The following is a 20,763-nucleotide window of genomic DNA, read 5'->3' on the forward strand; positions in this document are numbered from 1 at the left end:
AGCTCAGCTGAGACATGAAGCTGAAAGGAAGAATAAAAGAAACAAATGTAAAAAAAAGAAGAAAAAGAGCAGGAAATGAACAAGAATAAGAAGAAGAGAAGAAGAGAAGAAAATGAACAAGAATAAAAAGTGGAGAAGAAGAGAAGAAAATGAACAAGTATAAAGAGTGGAGGAAGAGAAGAGGAGAAGAAAATGTGAATGGTTTCGAAAAGGATGAATCAGAGAAACAGATGAATTATAAGAGAAAAAACAAATCCTTTTATACCAGCCTTGAATTATTTGAACCCTTTTAAATTAGTTGATTTAATCCCTGCTCCAGCATTTTCAGACTTAAATAGATTTCTGTAAAACGTTAAATTTATTATTGTAGGTTCGGCTGGAAAAGCTCTTGAAGAAAGATAAACATGTGTAGACAGGTTCATATTTTATCCAGGTTTACTCCGGGTATCCTTTAAACCAGGACTCCACAGTTACCCCCTTGTTATTTGATAAGAATCAGTAAACAATTTTCTGTAGCTCCGAACCATCTCCGAACCTAAAGCTCCCATTCATGAAATTAGGGAAGATCGTCTCAGATACCACAGTCCACAGTGGTTAAACCATTACATTTATTCCACAGTGATAAATATAATCCACAATGGTTTAACTACTAGTAGCACAATAGTAGACAAGGTGTTGAATAATACCACAGTGGTTAATGAACTTTGATAATTTTACAATTGTGGAAGAGTTCAATAATACCAAAGTGTTTAAAATAGTAAAAATATGAGAAAAAAACTGTGTTATTTTTTCTTCTGTTTTAAAAACCGGTTTTTCACTTATCTGTATATTAATCTTAAATAACGCACAAAATTTCAAATTTCCCGGCTTCTGATACCCGACTCTGATTGGTTGAATTTAATACACTTTTCAGGGATACAAGCACAAGATTAGGTTAGTCTTGAGATTAAGAAAAAGAAAGAATCAAGCATTGATCTCGATATCCACCATTCTAAAGTTCCCAGATCTGAACACTTTAGAATTAGATACCTTTAATCCAGATTGCTCAATCTGAACATCCAATGTGGAGACTTTTAATTTCTATCAATGCCTCAAACAGGACAGGATTCACACGGCTACAATCTCGTGAACTATAAACGCCACTACCACTGGGTGCGATCTCATAGTTCAAATGAATAATGAGTTTTACGTAAAAGTTTACAAACGTAGAGAGTTAATAATGCACAACGAACTTTAGGTTTACAGAATATCGTGTTACCCGATATTTATTACACTACGACATTGAGTTGCAAAGAAAAAGGGATTAGAAAATCAGAGCTTGTGGCAAAAACTCAATTCCTTTTAAAATTTTCTCGTAGTTATCACCCATTTAAAGAATTCTTTCTCAGAAACAACACTTTTTCTCTTACTATATAGAAAAATGAATAACGTGATAGAAATCATAAAAATTCGATCAAAAATTGAGAAATGAAATGAACAGCTATCCACAAACTCTTATATTTTTATATTAGTTTACATAATTAGGTTGCAAAGATATAGGAATAAGTAAATTTTAGTTTATAGTAAGGCAATTACGGAAACTCTTTAGAAATTCCTATTTCAATTTCAATTTGACTATTTGTGATATAATGCAGTATACATTGTTCACAGCATGCTATCCGTGTGTTTACAAGCAATAAAGAAGAGAAATAGAAGCTACATCACCTCTGATAGTTATACTGCCAGATAACCTACAGTGCAGAGTACAGATACTACTATTCCTATTTGAAAAAAAGAACTAAGAAGAGGTAGTGTTTATACTCCGGGAGAGAGGGCTATGCCCCCGTAGCCCCCACCCCCTTTTCATGCTCATTGCCCATGTATACTTTACTGTGATGTATTAGGTCATGTCAGGGTACAATTTTGTTTTAAAGAAACAACTTACGGCCCTTCTGGTCCATGCTCATAAAACAAAAACAACAAAATCAGATTTTTGGAACTCTCTGTTGATGGTTTATAGATCATTTAAAAGAGGTTTCAATATTTTTACTTCATCATGCAAGTTCACTAATAAAAATAATAATTTTAGTGGTCCTACATAAAACTAATTAACGAAACACATCCTGTCCGTATTTATATATTTTAATCATGCTTTGATCTGTAATTCAAAATCTGTCGAAAATAGACTTTAAACTTTATAAAACATATATTATTATATAAAACATATATTATTATATAAAACATATTATATAAAACATATAGCCCAAAACAACTAGAAATTAGAACATAGAAAAAATCTTCTAAAACTAAAGAACGAAAAGTTACGACTAAAATGTTAAGCTTCAGCTTAAATGCTACTTCTGACTTAATGTAAACCTGAATTTTAACCCTGGGTTTAAATATTTAACTCGCCAAAATCAACGAGTTAAAATTTAAACCCAGGGTTTCTTGAAATCCCGCATTTCCTAATTTGTCTATCAATCAATCATCATTCAGAGCTGGAAACTTTAGAATGGATAAACTTTAATCCTGACTTCTTGATCCGAATATCCACTGTGGAAACTTTTCATTTTTGTCCTAATCCACTCTTTTTCTCTCTCCTTGGATATCCGTTAATTGTTTTCTCCAATGAGAATATTTCTGTTATCTCAATGGTTGCCCGCTTTTCTCTGATTGGCTGCTACAGTTTCTCAGATGATTAAATATTAATTTGAATTTTATCGTTTTTCATACACTTTTAAGATAATCTTGCAAGATTAAGTTAATCTGGAGATTAAGAAAAAGAGTGGATTAAGCCTTAATCCCGTTATCCACCATTCAAAAGTTCCCAGCTCAGCTGAGACAGCAGCATTCAACTTTACGATATAAAAGTGAAAACCTTAATTGAATAAATTTCACGTTTTAGATTAATTAATGTTTGCACGTAAACCCAAAAAACTGTTGTAACTGAAAATATGTTTCGGTTTCGGTTACGTAAATAATTTAAAATAAAAAACAGCTGATGAGCGATGGTTACCTAATATCTCTTCGTAAATCCTTTTCTCTAATGGGTCAAAATTTTCCCGGGAGATTCAAATATCCATGCAGGGTTAAATTGAGAAAGTTTAATATTTAAGTAGCAACTCATTATTTAACAGAACTTTTAAGCTATAACCTAAATTACGCGCATTCCTTAATTTTAGACTCAGGGCCCATAGCATACCCTAATCCGTTTTTTTGGCTAAGTAACATTTATCTATAGAAAAACGGTGTTACTAAAAAACCACCAGAAGATGGTAAAACTAAACTTAACCAAAAAAATCATACGTACAGAAGATTGTCAAAACCATTTAGTGAAAAAACCAAAGAAATGTAACGTTTAAACAAAATAAAAACAAAACAAATATTTTCTCACTGATTCTATGGTTTTTGCACCTCTGTCATATCTTGTCTTGTCAATATTAATTTTACGATAAATTGTAAAAGAAATAAACAGAGAAATAGAAATGTGTCTATTTTGGAGTATTATTTAACAAAAAAATTCAAGAAAATTAATTAAAAAACAAGGAAAGAAAAAGAAATGTATAATTAAAGTAAGAAGGCAGTAAAAGAAAAATGGAATGAACAAAAATATTCAATGTCGAGAAAAAGATATATATTCAATGTGAACTCCATGCTTGTGATTACATACTTTTAACAATTAGAATTTAATTTTAATAAATTATTAAAGTTAAAAACATACTTTTAACAATAAAGGACGCCATTTTCTCTCCAACCCGCCTCTCTTATTATTTCTAAAAGCCTGGCAAAAGAACCAATTTGCTAGCTACTGAATTACTTTTATTCTCTAATAAGATTACTGGTTTTTCAGACCAACATATGTTTAGATTTAGATACACACTTCCTATAGTCCACCTCAACAAGAATTCAATATTTGATTAATACAAGTGCACAAAGATCCAGACAGCTATGATAAGTTGCATCAATTTTCCAGACCTTGGCCTTTGATTACATCCTAACTCATTTATTCTTTTTTGTAGCACTAGACATGCCCATGTTAAATTATAAAAGACTTGTTTTTAGCTTCAGTTTAAAAGAAGTAATTGGAAAAATGCTCATAGATTTTTGAGTGAGAACTTGCATTATTTGAATCACTGTGAGTACCAATAAGGATTGACTTTAGTGTCCGTAAAACCTATGGAAACGATAAAGAGATGTTTTCATTTTCTTTTATCGAAATTGAGCCAAATATCAGACATTTTACTGATAGTTGTCATGTTAAAATCTGTTTTCTGCATTTTATCTTTTTTAACGAGATTAAACAGAATCTTTTCTTGGTTTCACCTTTCACATTCATTAAAGAAACTCCAAGATATCTCATCAAAACTAATAAAGAGATTTTTTGATAACAAAGGAATTGAGCCTTTGCCACAAACTCTGCTTTTCTAAACCTTATATCTTTGGATTCCTATGGCATAGACCTTAGATATTTCAAACTTTGAATTCTGTTAAATCAAATGATATAAGTTTGAAATATCAAAGATGTACGACATCGGGTTCCTAAGATATAGATATATAAATTCAGAGTTTGTAGCAAAGACTCAATTCCTTTGGAATTTTTTATTTTTATATTTTCACAATTTTTAAGCGACTAGTAATTGATAGATACATGTTTTTAATGCAGATAATCATTATCCCCAATATTCTTCTTTTATGCTCCTATAAACTAATCGTCATGAGAAAATCAAGTTGGTCTGGGGAGTCTGAGTGTCCATTTTAATATTTTTTAAATTAATTTCAATTTAATCTAATAAATACGTACCTCATATTATAGAGGTTATTTTTTTGAAAATGCTACGATGAGATGGATAGAAGCATGAGTAAAAAGTATTAATGTTGTTAATCTATATGAATAAAGTTGTAATCTCTGTTTGTCTGTCTGTCCGATCATAACTCAGGAACCCCTGGACCGGTTCTTAGCTTGGTTTTAAGTTTCTAAGTTGAGTGGGTCGACTTAATAGCAATAATATAGTTTCCCGGTGAAATCGTTCAAGTGCGGGTAAACGGCGGGAGAAACTTTTAGTTCCCAAGCTAGTAAAATATAAAAAGAAAAAAAATTTTAAGACAAAGATATTACATTGTTAAAAAGTATATTTTGATAAATTTTGAAAAAGCTAAATTTGTAAAAATTTTATCAAAATTTAAATTTGGTAAATATGAAACCGTGATATTTCAGTTCAGTTCCAGAATAAAAATATAAAAAAGAAATAATTTAGTTTTTTAATAAAATAAACAAAAATTCTGTTTTAAACCAGAAACTTTTGCGTCGAAGTTGAAGATTTGGCCTTGAATGCTAATAATAGTGAATTAACATTTTTTAATAATTTTTAGAACAATTAGTGGAAAAATGAAAGGTCTTTTGTCAAAAAGTACTGTAAAAATAGTTGTTACAAAAAAACTTCATTGTAAAGTTTTGTTCTAAAAAATTATGATTTTATCAATAAAAGTGGTTTCGCAATATCTAAGGTTAAGGCATTAAAGTTTATGTGACATGCTTTTCTGCAATAAACAAGTTCTAGCAATAAACTGGTTTTAAACCGGTTATAAACCAGAAATTTTCAACATTGTTTCTCTGCAGTGAACAAAACACTTCTTGCACAATGTGCATTGTGCATCTACGATTAACAGGGGAACCAGAAAATACCGGATCACGATTGTCTTCTGAATTTTTTCTTTTAATCTTCAGAAATTTTATATTTTGTAACTTTTATAAGTTACTAGCTGAAGTGCCAGGCGTTACCCGTGGAATTTTTAAAAAATCAAATTTTGAAGCAATAAATTTAGATTTTTGAAAAAAAAAAAACAATTTTTTAGCCTTTATTATCCCCCAGGAAACCCATGGGTTTCCTCAAAAAATGTCAGCCAATTCGGTCCAGCCGTTTGGCCAGCTATAGTTAACAAATATATATGTATATATACATACAAATATATCCATATGAGCAAAGAGCTTAATTATATAGATATATTTTTTTAAAAGTTTTAGGCACATTTAAAATAAAAAGTCGCTGCTAATTACAAAATCCTTAAATAAATTTCCTAACAAAAAGAAAAAACTTCGTATAAAATTCCAATCTTTGTTGTTTACCGTATGGATGTTTAAAAAAAAGACGAGTATCGATTCAAAGAATTTTAAAACGCATTAAAATCATCAATAATATAGATTTTCTATATATATAAAATTCTATATATGTAACTATGAGAAACAAAACAAAAGATTTGAAAAACCTCAACTGAGCAAATCTTAATCTCATTGACAATGCAGTAGAAATTGAGATTTTGAACAAAATGACCAACAATTTACATTTTCCTTTTAATTTATCCTGAGAAAAATGTGAAACATCCTTTGAACTAAAAAATCACTTTATGTTGAAATTTCAGAACTTAAGTTAAGACTGAGTGGTGCAATTTTCCGCCCAATTGCTGATATTTTCAAATGCAAAAATGCACACACTTGGCCTTATTTTCCTAGCAAATAGTCGTTTACATAATCCTCCAATCCTCTCCATATATTTATTCATGGCTTGAATTAGATGCAAGTTCAAGTATACTCTACTAGAAGACAAACACACTGCATGCCTAGCTGTCAGTCCGTAAATTATTGTACGTCCGTAATTGTAAATATGTAATACATCATTTCTTTTATCCTCCTGGGTAAAAGGTTTCATAGATACTCTCTGACGAGAGGAGGAAGGCCAGCCACAACAACTTCTAGTCTGAGCCACATTCTCCTCATTTTCTTGTCCGAGCCACCTCGATCGAAATCCTTGTCCTTCGGTTATTATGTGTTTTAAAGTTTCTAATTCTTGTTTTAAAAATCTGGCCAGGTTAGGGCCTAAAATGTGAATAGACTTAAGTATTGCAATGATGTTGGAATCTTTAAAGCCACCCGGAATCACCCGGAAAAATTCGATGGTTTTCACTACAATCAATAAAAAAGATTAAAGTTCTATAAACTCGGAATTATTTGCTGCATTCTACACCAGGAGTGTATGAAAATGCGCGTAGAAAAGGTGAACATTGATAAGGACATTGAACTCTAAAACTTTAATTAAATTCAAACTATTCTTTTCGATTTACAAGAATTCAATGTTTCATTCTTAAAAAATAGGATTAGACACTTAAAAAATATAATAGTGGAAGGACGAGGATTTCGAGGTGGCTCGGACGAGAAAATGCGGAGAATTTGACTCGGACTAGAAATTGTTTTGGCTGGCCTTCCTCCCCTCGTCAGGGAGTATATCTGAAACCTTTTACACAGCCCTACGAAAAATGGCCTCGTTAAAGTTCTTTATTTAAATGGTGTCTCTAGAGCCTCCGAGTGTGAGCAGCATGTTTTCGAAGCTTTTCTTTAGGATCATTAAATGATTGTAAAATATGCTTCCTGCTAATCCGTCTGATAAAGGTTCGCAAATCTGCCGCTTTTTAGTAAAAGTAAATTCAACCTATATGAAGCATAAAGTCTGACCGCGTCAACCTTGTTGCACAGTTGAATTGTGACTCTTTTTTGGAAATAATTATTGGCAAATAGGCATGTCAAAAAATTTTATTTTTAAATCCAATTCATGTCTATTTGGGTAGAAATCCAGTTACAGTGAGGCCTAGTTTTATTTACAATATAGATAATCTTTTTTTGATCCACCCCATCCATATGTAAAATCAAAATGTTCAAGAATTCTATATATTTCGAGATCAACGATGTGTTAAATTATATTCCAAACCAGAGATTCAAATTTTTTATTTTTAAGGAATTGTTAAGATAATTTCAGATAATTCCTTGGTTGTACATTGTTGTAACTTAAGCTGTGCACAACTCAAACGCTTCACATTAAAAAAAAAAACTTGGTCTTTTTCTTCGTCGTCTGTAGTGTATAGAAATCTTTGAGTTTTTCAAGAATAGCCTGGTAATTAAGCTTAATTTGTTAGATAAACATTACTTCATTAGACTATAGAGACGACAGTACGTATTTTTTTTCAGTCTTAGATTCACGGCTGCTTGAGAAAGCAAAGCGAAGAGTTCAAACTTATCTCATAATTCCTTCAGATTTAAATAGTTTACATAAATTGTAAACATAGGATGGATTGTAGAGTAATAATCACCTGAAAACTATTTAGTCAAACGCCTTTCTTTAGTCTAAACAACATAACAAAGTTTTATGGAATTTTCTTAAAAAGGGTTTTTCAGGTTATAGACAAAATCTGCTTTCAGAATCTGTAAAAACCGCAGGTGTTTTTTTAAAACCTACTGCATAGCTGAGGTGAACGGTGCGCAGTACATTCCAATGTTCATTTTGTCCATAGTTGAAAATTTAATCTGTATGGTAGACTTATCAAGCGATTTTTAGACATGGTCCATAAATTAAGCCTACTTCCAATGTCATATTCATGTCTAATTCTCACAAAAAATAACGCTATGAGCACATTTCTCCTCCTCGATTTATAATTACAAGTTTGTATCTATAAAGATAGACTATATGTTAACATCTGTAAAATTTATCGAAAAAATTGTGAAATATTTGCAGTCCATATTCTCGAAATCTGTATATATAACGGGAAAAATCATAGAATTTATCAATTCAACAAAATCCCGTTAGAATTCGATTACAGTGTATATATCTGAGGGGATTAATAATGGCTCAGCAACATTTTTTCCAGTCACATTTTGCAAAGGTAACAGTTTGCCAAGGTAACAATTGCCTAGATAAGGGCCTGTCTAGGTAACATGTTGCTTAGGGTAACATAAGAGCGAATTTGGGTAGTAAAAATCCGCGAATTTGTCATCGAAAACCCTGCAACTTTTTTTACTCAATTAGTTTCCTACCATACCATATCATGCCGAAAGATGATTATATTCAAATCCATTATGTAAACTGTATTTTTAAAATACATAGGTTTTGAGTCTTGGTATTTGAAATGTTAAAAGTAATAGGCAATAAACATGCTCTTGCGTTACCTTGGCAAAATATTACCCCAGGCAAAATTTACTAGGCAAAAAGTTACCCAGGCAAAATGTTACCAAGGCAAAACTGAACTAGGCAAAATGTAGCTTAGCCTTATTTATGAGATCATAATTTAACTCTTCAGTTTCCTTTCTCTAGCACAAAAGGTCGAGACCCCTAAATCTAAGGTCGTCATTAAAGTCTGATTCTGTGTGGGTGAACCGGTATAAAGGGTTGAATATAGTTGTCATTTTTGTAACAAATATGCAACTCTTTGGGTCGTTCAGAATTAGGTTGACTTTCCCTTTAAAGGCAAAATAAATTGTTTATAAATAGTTTTCTAGGTTAGCTATTAATTATCAAGTTTATTTGTTAACTTTAACCAAATTCATCTCATAGATCATCACTTTTGGGACATCAAATCTTTAACAGTTTTTATACATCTCATTTTTATGGTTAAAAGTATTTTTTTAGGTGTTTTCAATACTTTTTTCATTTGTTTCTTTTTTCTTTTACTTTTTTTTCTCTTTTTTTTCATTATTTCTTTTTCTCCTTATTTCTTGAGATTCCATTCTTTCCTCAGGCTTTCTTGTTTCTATTACATCAAAGATTGTTTCTTTTGTTTCTCTTGTTTCTTTTTTTCTCTTCTTTCTCTTTTTTTCTCCTGCTTTCGTTGTTTTGTTTGATTCAACAGTTTTTCTTGTTATTCTTGTTTAATTAGCTTATCATGTTTATTCTTAATTTGTGTTAGAATTGCAGTTCTGGTTTTCTTTTCAATTTCTAAATTCAAAAAGTCCAATTATCTAATTGTTTTAATCTTCTATTTTTTGTTTGTTTTTTATCTGTTTTTATTGTTCAGCTTTATAATTGATTTTTTTTGCAAAATACAATTCTTAAATTTTATTATGGATATATTTTGCATGAACTGATTGCTATAATAGGAGATGTTCTACAAGTTGGTTGTCTTTGTTGGTTATAATGTCTTTATCTATAAAAATACTTTGCTTGTTTTTCTGTCATGATGTCTGTATCAAATAAACGTAAAAACGGCTGAACCGATCGGGTTTAATTTTTGTGTGGCAATTTTGCAACCCAATCATCATCCACTAAAACCCAGTATTTCTTTAGTCTGTTTACTTGAGATTAATATAGTACACACTGAGAGCTTAGTTTAGGGTGTCGTAGACTGTAAGCCTAGTTGTATCTATTTTATATATAATGTATGTATAATGTATATAAATATTTTATAATGTTATTTTGGCATGAAGTCTTGCTTTTACTAAAATTTGTTCTAGAATTCTTGAAATTCATGCAAATATCTCAAAAACTCGGTTTAAAACATTTATTTTCTAAAAATAAATCAGTTTTACACGATTTTCAACTTTTATACAGAGCTGAGTAGATTTGAAAGAAAATAATAATTTTAGATTTATGAAATTTATGAAATAGTTCATTTAAAGATCTGAAATCTAGAACTCATAAAGTTTATTAAGTCTAAACTTTATGTTTCAAATAATTCTTGTAAAACATGAAATCCTCTTTCAATACAGGTTTCAGTCAAATCAAAAACAGAAAATAAAGCTTAAAGGAACTGTAAGCCTAATATAATTAGATCTTTTATTGATCATCGAGGACAGAGAACTCCGAGTTTTTATCTCTAAATTCCCGGTAATCTGGAGTTTACGCTGGCGCACCTGCAGTTCGAACTCAACGCTGCTGACGCGTCAAATTTTCATCAAAATTCCTGTATATTCTAAGTTCAAAATGATTTTAAAAGTTTGAATGTAAGCATTTATTTACTTCGACTTATTAATATTTCTTCTATATCAAACAGCTTGTAAACCAAGTTTTCGACAATTCCAAGCTTTCTGTAAAGAAAAAAGGATAATTCTCTCATCCTTGACTGATTAGTCAAAGGATTAAAGTGTAATATATTTACAAATTTTTGTATTATTTTCGAATATTTATTCTGGGTATATAAGTTTTAGCTTACTAAAAATGCGAGATCCAATTGAAAAATCTTTTTTTGTTTATCTTATTCTACTAAAAATGCGAGATCCAATTGAAAAATCTTTTTTTGTTTATCTTATTCATATTTTGATTAGAAGGTAAACAGCAGTTTGTCCAGGGGGGCCAGGGGGCAATCCCCCCCCTCCTCCGGCCATGGTCGCAACCTTTTCGGGAAGAGGAGGGGGGGGGGGGGGTAACATGGAAGGCTAGCCTTTTAGCCCCTGTATACATTTATTAATTAAAATTTTGAGATTTTGAAACACTAGCGGTGAAATTTGACACTAAATATATAATTTTGAGATTTTGAAACACTAACGGTGAAATTTGACACTAAATATATAGTTATGTTCCGACACAGGAAGATAATCTTGTATTAAAGCATTAATATGCATCTTAAGCTCGTAAACAATTTAAATGAAAAAATGTAGAGAAGAAAGGGTGAGGGGTGGGGAGGGGAATAAAGGGGTTCTGAGAGTTAATGTATGTGTTATTCAACCTTTTAAATTAAACAGTTGGAATTTATATGGAAATGATAGTTCACTGCATACATGTGTATTCATGCATATACATTCCCTCATAAAATACAAATATTGTTCTGGACTTTAATTGTATTATAAATTCAGGGAAGGCCATTCTTTACTTTTAACAAATTAAAAAAATATTGCCAAATAGGATGAATATGCTAGAACTTTTATAAAGGTTTAATGAAAAAAAAATATTAAATAATAGTTTCATTTTGCAGAAAGAAAACAAACAGAATATATTTTTCATAAATTCTTCTTTTTAATTTTTCCATTTTATTATATTCAAAAATGTGGATTTAATCTCAAATTAATGCTTCAGAAGAATATTGGCTCAAATCTATCAAAATATGCTAAACCACCCTTGGTTACATAATCACAACTGATTTACCACTGCAGCTGGTTCTAACAACACTTACTGATTCTAAAACCACTCTTGGTTACATAACCACTCCCGGTTCTAAAACCACTCTTGGTTACATAACCTGCACTCCTGGTTCTAAAACTACTCTTGGTTACATAACCTGCACTCCTGGTTCTAAAACCACTCTTGGTTACATAACCTGCACTCCTGGTTCTAAAACCACTTTTGGTTACATAACCTTCACTCCTGGTTCTAAAACCACTCTTGGATACTTAACCACTACTGATTCTAAAAATCAGTTGGTTCTAAAACTACTCTTGGTTCAAAATCCACTGCTGGTTCTAAAACCACTCCTGGTTCTAAAACCACTGCTGGATCTAAAATCACCACTGGATCTAAAATCACTCCTGGTTCTAACACCACTCCTGGTTCTAAAACCATTTCTGGTACTAAAACCACTGCTGGTTCTAAAACCACTGCTGGTTCTAAAACCACTACTGGTTTTAAAACCACTCCTGGTTCTAAAACCATTTCTGGTACTAAAACCACTGCTGGTTCTAAAACCACTGCTGGTTATAAAACCACTGCTAGTTCAAACACCACTCCTGGTTCTAAAACCACTCCTGGTTCTAAAACCACTCCTGGTTCTAAACCCATTTCTGGTACTAAAACCACTCCTGGTTATAAAACCACTCCTGGTTCTAACACCACTACTGTTCTAAAACCACTGCTGGATCTAAAATCACTCCTTGTTTTAACACCACTCCTGGTTCTAAAACCACTCCTGGTTCTTAAATCATTTCTGGTACTAAAACCACTCCTGGTTCTAAAACCACTGCTGGTTCTAAAACCACTCCTGGTTCTAAAACCATTTCTGGTTCTAAAACCACTCCTGGTTCTAAAACCACTCCTGGTTCTAAAACCATTTCTGGTACTAAAACCACTTCTGGTTCTAAAACCACTTCTGGTTCTAAAACCACTTCTGGTTCTAAAACCACTTCTAGTTCTAAAGCCACTTCTGATTCTAAAACCACTCCTGGTTCTAAAACCACTGCTAGTTGTAAAAACGATCAAAACAGGATTCATTCTCGCCTGTTTTTAATTATCTGTTTTTTATCAAGATAATAGCTTTAACTTAAATACAAATACTAAAACAAAAGTTTTCCTGTTTAGAAAAATGCTTAAAACATGGCCTGGTACTATATTCATTCAGTGTCTGTTATCCATGACGGGGGTTTTATCAATGATGAAACTGTTTGAATGAATACCTTAATCAAATAGTTGAAGTTGAACTTTCAAAACTCTTTAAATATTTTAGACTTCCGAACTTAGATATTTTTACAATTTCATTAAATTTCTTGCCCACTCAGTTTTAATGTTTTTTTTTAGGAACAAATTAAAATATTCCCTAAAGTGTTAGATAATATTTGATTTGTTAATGGTGATGCACAATTCTATATTTTAACTTTTTTTCAACTTTCCTTTCAGAAAACTTTAGAAAGTTTGAAGTTAGAAGTTTGGCAGTAGATTATGCCTGCATCGAATTCTTCTGAGTTGACGAAAAGTCAATATAAATAAAACTCAATATTGTAAATCATTGTACGTCTGATCAACTGCTTCTAAACTAGAAACTAAAACTGAAAACCATAGAGCAGGAAAATGTAAAAGTTGCGTAGGGTGCAAGTGTCCGATTTTTATAACTTATATGAATTCTATTACGATTTTACAAAAACAATACCTGGGATAATGCAAAATTTTAAGGGATAGAAATACTTTAAACACAGCTAAAATAACAAAAAAATAAAAGCTTCAAAATTAACTTGTTCTCTCCATGATTACTTTATTTGACCAATACAAGAACATAATGGTAAAATTATCAAACACCTTTTTAAATTTTAAACTTTTTAATTTTAAAGGGCTTTATGCTTGATTTATTTGAAATCATTACATCCCGCAAAAATTTTCACTCTGGAGATTTTAACGAAAACTATTTTTCTGACAAAATCCTTGGTAAGAGATTAGAGAAAATATATTTTGTTGCATAATATTCAAAAAGATACGTTGATCACTGAATGAGATTTAAGTTTTCAATTTTTATCTTTAATAAATTTTGCTTCTAATTTGCAAATGCATATTTTTGTTTTAATAGTTTGACCCTTATTTTAGAGGTAGTTTAATTTTTGTAAGATACACCAATTTTCGGAATTTTTTATTGTTCCTCGTCACAGCTAGGCCTATAAGGTTATCCACAAAGGATGAGACTGTAAAGACGACCGGAAACTATTAAATGTGACAATTCCAAAGTTGAATTATGTGTATACTACCTTGGATATTGTAATCTAATGGCGTATAAAATGATTTGACAAAGAAACAAGTGAATATATATTTATAAGGAAACAGACTGTATTGATTTTGTACAATCGTATCTAAAGTCTCATCCTGTATCTTACCACTAGAAGATTTTTAAAAAATTGGGGTTTTATGTCTACTTTTAAATAAGTAAACATTCTCTAAAAGACACATTTCAGCATATTGCTTGTTTTCCTGGAACAATACAGGTTGTTTTGATTCAAGTTTATTAAGAGTCCTACTTTTAAATCAATATTTTTAGGAAAATATTCCAAAAACTCTGCATTGTATAATTGTTGAAGAATAAACTTGAAGGTTTTATTGCACCCAGGAAACTGTATATTCAACAGCAAACAGTATCAATGGTAAAAATCAAGGAAGAAATAAAATGAACTTTTAAATTTCACTCATTCTTGGGGATTGAACAAAATAATTTAAAACGAATAAGATAATAAGAGATTGGAAATGGGAACTTTAGATTTGGATACCCTTAATTTCGATCCCTTAGTCTGAATATCCCATGTGGGCACGTTTGATTTCCTGCTTAATCCACTCCTTTTCTCTCTTTTGGATATCCCTACCAGATTCCGACGAAGGGCGCGTAAAATTTCTTCTGATTGGCTCTTCGGGATTTTGCATACACCACTCTATTGGTTGAATTTTACACACTTTTCAGGATACGAACTAAAGATTAAATTAATCTTGAGATTAATAAAAAGAGGAGATCAAGCATTAATCTCAATATTCACAATTCTAGAGTTTTCAGCTCTAGTATTTTTGATATAACCAGTTGAACTCATTCTGTCCATAATAAGTTTCCAATTCTGACGGAAGAAAACCCATCAGACATCAAACTTATCTTTTTGGGTTGCATTTCTTGATTTATCTTTTTAATTTTAAAATCATCTTACTTTCTGTTATTAAATGAGGAATAGTCCCTTGAATGTGAAAGTAACATTGACTTATAAACTCTGTACTGTAGAGACTTGGTTTCCATTTATCTAATTTCTGCTTAAAGTTTGGTTTGTTTTGGACTCAAGTCCATAGGGTTAGTTGTTCTTCTTTAAAGTGGACATTAGAGTAATCCACTAGATAGCTCTAGAGATGGATAGATAAACAGATAGATAGATAAACAGATAGATAGATAAACAGATAGAAATATAAACAGATGGAAAGATAAACAGATAGAAAGATAAACAGATAGAGAGATAAACAGATAGAAAGATAAACAGATAGAAAGATAAACAGATGGAAAGATAAACAGATAGAAAGATAAACAGATAGAAAGATAAACAGATAGAAAGATAAACAGAAAGAAAGATAAACAGATAGAAAGATAAACAGATTGAAAGATAAGCAGCTAGTCTGTCTGTCTGCAGCCAATAAATGTCAAAACGGCTGAATTTTTTGTGGCAACTCACACGAACGGACGGAAGTTTTAAAGGAAGTCTAAGTTAATAATTTAGCTTGAAAAAAATGTTGATATTTATCATTTTTTTAAATGCCCCAATTTAAACAAAAAATCCGCAAAATTTGAGAAATATTTGAAATAATGAATTTCAGAACAATAGATAAAAGCTAAAATTGTTGATAGCAAAGAAACCTAATTGATGCAGACAGATAAACAGAAACATAGATAAATATATATATACAAGATAGAAAGATAAACAGATAGATAAAATAACATTTGAAATTGTAGTGTGAAGGGGCGTACACAGGAAAAGAAAAACTATGAAATGGACCTGAAATGTCTAAAAAAAAGGTTAAGCCATCCTTTGGACAAATTTCTGTATACGTTCTCGGACTTTATTAAAAGATTAAAAGAACAATAGAAAAAGAGAAAAAAATTTGTTCTACACATTTCGATTTGAAACTTAGTTCATTCTCATCGAGTCAGTTTAAATGTAGATTAGGTATATCTTATACCCCCTTAATTTTTACCGAACACTCCCTTCAAAGAAGAAAAGAATATTCTGGAAAAGAGAAAATAAAAGTATGAAAAGCCCTGTCAAAGGTTGATAAATGAACTTGAAGACTGACCCGAAGTCAAAACATTTTGAATAAAAACTTTTTTTTATGATTTTCACAAAGGAATTAATTATTTCAAGCAGGAATTTCAAAATGTAAATTTTACAAATTCTTTTCTGGTCAAATTCTTATTTGAACGGACTACTGAACTAAAAAGAATTTGTATAACACGAAAACTTTTAGTTTTTTGCTCATTTATTAACAAGACGGCGAGAATGTGAAGGCAAAAAACAAAATGGTCATATTATCATTGCATCAGGGTTTGGGTCTAAATATTCAAATCTTAAAAAGCTATTTTTCCCATTTGTGACTAAAAAAATGAATTGGCCTATAAACTGTTTTATTTTTTCACATTTTTTATTTTAAATTTTAAAATTTTTTTTAATATTCTTTAAATATTTATATGATATCAGATGAAAATATTTTAACATTTCTATATTTCGTGTTCTTCATTTTCTTCTTGTTTGTACATCTTTCAATCATATTTTGGCTAATTTTGAAAGAAATTTTTTTGCTGGGGAGGGATATCATTGTTGTAAGCCACACTACAATTAAAAACTACCTGAGAGTATCTTGATTTCTTTTTTCTGAATTCTGTATTGAATTGTTTACTCATGATTTACATCTGAATAAGCAAAACACCAATTCATGATACATTCTTGGGGGCAGGGGGGGGAGAGCAAGCATCTCCCCCCTCCCCAGCAGAGGGGGGACGTCTTCCAAGCCCGCATCTCTAATATCAAGAGATTTTCAAACCAATTTTTCCTGTTCAATTTTCTTTTTTCTTCTTGCTTCTTGTTTCTTGTTTCTATGCTTTAAGGCCTCTCCAAATAGTTCTTGTGACATCGAGTTGTGAAGCTGGTAGGAGAAAGATAAGGAGGTTAGGAGGAGGAAGGGTATGATGGATTGCTCCCTGTTTTCCTTCTTGTTAAAGTCTATTCCGACTGAAACAGAATTTAAGGAAACACATAACTGCACCACTTATGCAAAATAGGGAGTTGTAAGCCCCATAAGGTGAAATCTTCCACAGTAGACCAGTCCACACAATCGTCCGAGTAAAAAAAAGTGTCGTTGAGCATGACATGTATAACCAAAAGGAGTATACATGCCATGCTGAGCTAAGCTAAGCTGAAGATGGAGTTCTTGTTTTTTTTACCTCCTATATTACACTCGCTGCTAGGATACGTCATGAGCAACTCTACGCAGCTCTCTTCCTAACTGTAAGGCCTGTAAACTGTATTTTATTCGAAATTTGTAATTTTAAATATCTTAGCAATCTTTGTAAGTAAAAATTCAATATTTTCAAACTGTTTAAATTTCTTAAGAAAACAAAATTTAATGAAAGATTACATTGGACGCAGCAGACATGAAAATATATAAGAATAGATTATTTCGATACATACATGTCATAAAAGATTAAAATGGGCCAAACTGATATACTCAATAATGATATCTTAAAAAATTTATAAATGGAAACAAAGAGTTAAAAACAAATACCCATTAAAAAAAAACATAAGAAAACCCTCAAAAATAATTTCACCGTTTCGCCCAAATATCAGGAAAATACATGTTTTTAAATAGACAGTCTTGTAAGTATTCAGAAACCGAATTGAAAATAAGAAATTGTATTGATTAAGAGTCACCTATTCCATAAATGAATTGATTCTGTGTCAAAAACTCAAATTATCTAACCCCTATTTCTTTGCACGCTGATGTCGTAAACCTTTTATATTTAAAAATTAAATTACAGAATTTATATATTGAAATATCTAAGGTTTAAGACGTTGGGTTGCAAAGATATGGGGGTTAGAAAATTTGAGTTTGTGGCACAGACTCAATAAATTCCTTCCTGGAATATTTTATGGAAATGCTCAGATTTACAACAACAAAAATCCTTGCCTAGTGATATCTCAACCAGTTTCATATAACCCAGTACTTTTCCTAGTGTTATCTCAACCAGTTTCATATAACCTAGTAACTTTGCCTAGTGTTATCTCAACCCAGTACTTTGCCTAGTGTTATCTCAACCAGTTTCATATAACCTAGTAACTTTGCCTAGTGTTATCTCAACCCAGTACTTTGCCTAGTGTTATCTCAACCAGTTTCATATAACCCAGTACCTTGCCTAGTGTTATCTCAACCAGTTTCATATAACCAAGTACCTTGCCTAGGGTTATCTTAAACAGTTTCATATAACCCAGTACCTTGCCTAGCGTTATCTCAAACAGTTTCATATAACCCAATACCTTGCCTAGTGTTATCTCAACCAGATTCATATAACCCAGTACCTTGCCTAGTGTTATCTAAAACAGTTTCATATAACCCAGTACTTTGCCTAGTGTTATCTAAAACAGTTTCATATAACCCAGTACTTAGCCTAGGGTTATCTCAAACAGGTTCATATAACCCAGTACCTTGCCTAGTGTTATCTCAAACAGTTTCATATAACCCAGTACTTTGCCTAGTGTTATCTCAACCAGATTCATATAACCCAGTACTTTGCCTAGTGTTATCTCAACCAGTTTCATATAACCCAGTACTTTGCCTAGTGTTATCTCAACCCAGTACTTTGCTTAGTGTTATTTCAACCAGTTTCATATAACCCAGTACTTTGCATAGTGTTATCTCAACCAGTTTCATATAACCCAGTACTTTGCCTAGTGTTATCTCAACCCAGTACTTTGCCTAGTGTTATCTCAACCCAGCACTTTGCCCAGTATTATCTCAACCAGTTTCATATAACCCAGTACTTTGCCTAGTGTTATCTCAACCAGTTTCATATAACCCAGTACTTTACCTAGTATTATCTCAACCCAGTACTTTGCCTAGTATTATCTCAACCCAGTACTTTGCCTAGTGTTATCTCAACCCAGTACTTTGCCTAGTATTATCTCAACCCAGTACTTTGGATTTTCATTTTTCAATTCAGTTTGAGGTTAAATATTGTAAGATCAAAGACTGGCAATTTATATTATTTCGGAGTTTAAATAGAGATCTACTAATGACAGAAACAATGAAATGAAAAGTTTTTTTTCGGAAAAATATTGAATTATCACAAATTCCATTTAAAAGAACGTTTTATATATATATAAAAGCATAAATATATGTTTATGATAAAAAGCTAATAAAATATTAAAATATAGGGGGATAATTTTATTTATAAATTCTAAAGACCGAATTTAAAATTTAGAGGAAAACAACATATTTTTGTAAAATCGATGAGGAGTGTTTGGGAGAACAACATCATGAATAGGTAATATAGAATAAACTTTATTTTGTCTAAAAACAACTTTTTAAACAACACTTTAAAGTGACAGACCGGCTATGTAAGGTAGTTGAACTGAGTATGCAGTGTTGTGGACAAATTCTTTAGGATTCTTTTTAAAGATCTGTAAATCCTGAGTTTGAGCGCAAAGTCGAGGTTCATAATAGTACTTTTTGGTGGATCGGTTTTTTAAAATTATTAAATAACGACGACGAAGAATCCAGAGTTAAATGAATTATGGATTCTGAACAGTGCGGTTTTTGGGAATTATGTAGAGAAAAAGTATGATTAGATTAAGGATTCTGAACAATGTGGTTTTGGGAATTATGTGAAGATAAAGTGTGGTTGGGTTCAGGATTCTGAACAATGTGGTTTTGGGAATTATGTGGAGAAATAGTGCGCTTGAATTAAGGATTCTGAATAGTGCGGATGATGCCGAAGAATAGTGTTATATTGAATATTAATGATGAGAAACAGTGTGATTTTAGGTATTGGCATCGTAGAATAGTTTGGAATTAATATTAATAAATTAATATCGAAAAACGGTTTGGTTTTAGGGATTGATAACGAAAAACACCCCGGTTTCAGGGATTAATATTGAGAAACAGTTTTTTGTTAGGGATTAATATTCATACACAGCGTGTTTAAGAGATTAATATCGAGAAACTGTGTGGTTTTCGGGGTTGATATCATGAAATAGCGTGTTTTAGGGATTAATATCGAGAAACAGCTTGGTTTAGGGATCAATATCAAGAAAGAGCGTGTTTTTGTGATTATAATCAAGAAACAGCGTATTTTAGGTATTAATGGCGAGAAAAAGTGTAGTTTTAGGGATTAATATCGAGAAAAAGTGTGGTCTTAATATCGAGAAACAGCGTGTTTTCGTGATTAATATCAAGAAGCAGCCTGTTTTACGGATTAATATTGAGAAAGCGTGTGGTTTTAGGGATTAATATCGAGAAAAGTGTGGTTTAAGGATTAATATCAAGAAACAGCGTGTTTTAGGGATTAATATCGATAAACAGTGTGGTCTTGGGGATTAATATCGAGAAACAGTGTGGTCTTGGGGATTAATATCGAGAAACAGTGTGGTTTTAAGGACAAATATCAAGAAACAGTTTGGTTTTAGGAATTATTATAGAGAAATAGTTTAGTGTTCGGAATTATATCGAGAAACAATTTGGTTTTAGAGATTAATATCAAAAAACAGTTTGGTTTTAGGGATAAATATCAAGAAACTGCTTGGTTTTAGGGATTAATATCGAGAAACAA

Source organism: Eurytemora carolleeae, unplaced genomic scaffold (assembly GCF_000591075.1).
Source record: "Eurytemora carolleeae unplaced genomic scaffold, Eaff_2.0 scaffold570, whole genome shotgun sequence".
Taxonomy (NCBI): Eukaryota; Metazoa; Arthropoda; class Copepoda; order Calanoida; family Temoridae; genus Eurytemora; species Eurytemora carolleeae.